The following is a 1082-nucleotide window of genomic DNA, read 5'->3' on the forward strand; positions in this document are numbered from 1 at the left end:
ATACAGGATACGATATTATAGAGGATAGGATGGGATAGAGGATAGGATAGGATAGAGGATAGGATAGGATAGAGGATAGGATAGGATAGAGGATAGGATAGGATAGAGGATAGGATAGGATAGAGGATAGGATACGGATAGAGGATAGGATAGAATAGAGGATAGGATAGAGGATTGGATAGGATAGAGGATATTATAGGATAGAGGATAGGATAGGATAGCGGATAGGATAGTATGGAGTATACGATTCAATTGAGGATAGGATAGGGTTGAGGATAGGATAGGATAGTGGATAGGAGAAGGTAGAGGATAGGATAGGATAGAGGATAGGAAACGATAGAGGATAGGATAGAGAATAGGATAGGATAGAGGATAGGGGATTAGATCGGATACAGGATAGGAGACGGTAGAGGATTGGATAGGATAGAGGATAGGATAGGATAGAGGATATTATAGGATAGAGGATAGGATAGGATCGATGTTAGGATAGGAAAGATTACAGGATAGGATACAGGATACGATATTATAGAGGATACGATATTATAGAGGATAGGATAGGATAGAGGATAGGATAGGATAGAGGATAGGACAGGATAGAGGATAGGATAGGATAGAGGATAGGATTGGATAAAGGATAGGATAGGATAGAGGATATGAGAGGATAGAGTATAGGATAGGATAGAGGATAGGATAGGATAGAGGATAGGATAGGATCGAGTATAGGATAGGATAGAGGATAGGATGGGATAGAGGATACGATAGGATAGAGGATATGATAGGATAGAGGATAGGATAGGATAGAGGATAGGATAGGATTGATGATAGGATAGGAAAGATTACAGGATAGGATACAGGATACGATATTATAGAGGATACGATATTATAGAGGATAGGATAGGATAGAGGATAGGATCGGATAGAGGATAGGACAGGATAGAGGATAGGATAGGATAGATGATAGGATAGGATAGAGCATTGGATAGGATAGAGGATACCATAGGATAGAGGATAGGATAGGATTGAGGATAGGATAGTAAAGAGGACAGGATAGGATACAGGATACGATATTATAGAGGATAGGA

This window comes from Halictus rubicundus, unplaced genomic scaffold (genome assembly GCF_050948215.1).
Source record: "Halictus rubicundus isolate RS-2024b unplaced genomic scaffold, iyHalRubi1_principal scaffold0345, whole genome shotgun sequence".
Taxonomy (NCBI): domain Eukaryota; kingdom Metazoa; phylum Arthropoda; class Insecta; order Hymenoptera; family Halictidae; genus Halictus; species Halictus rubicundus.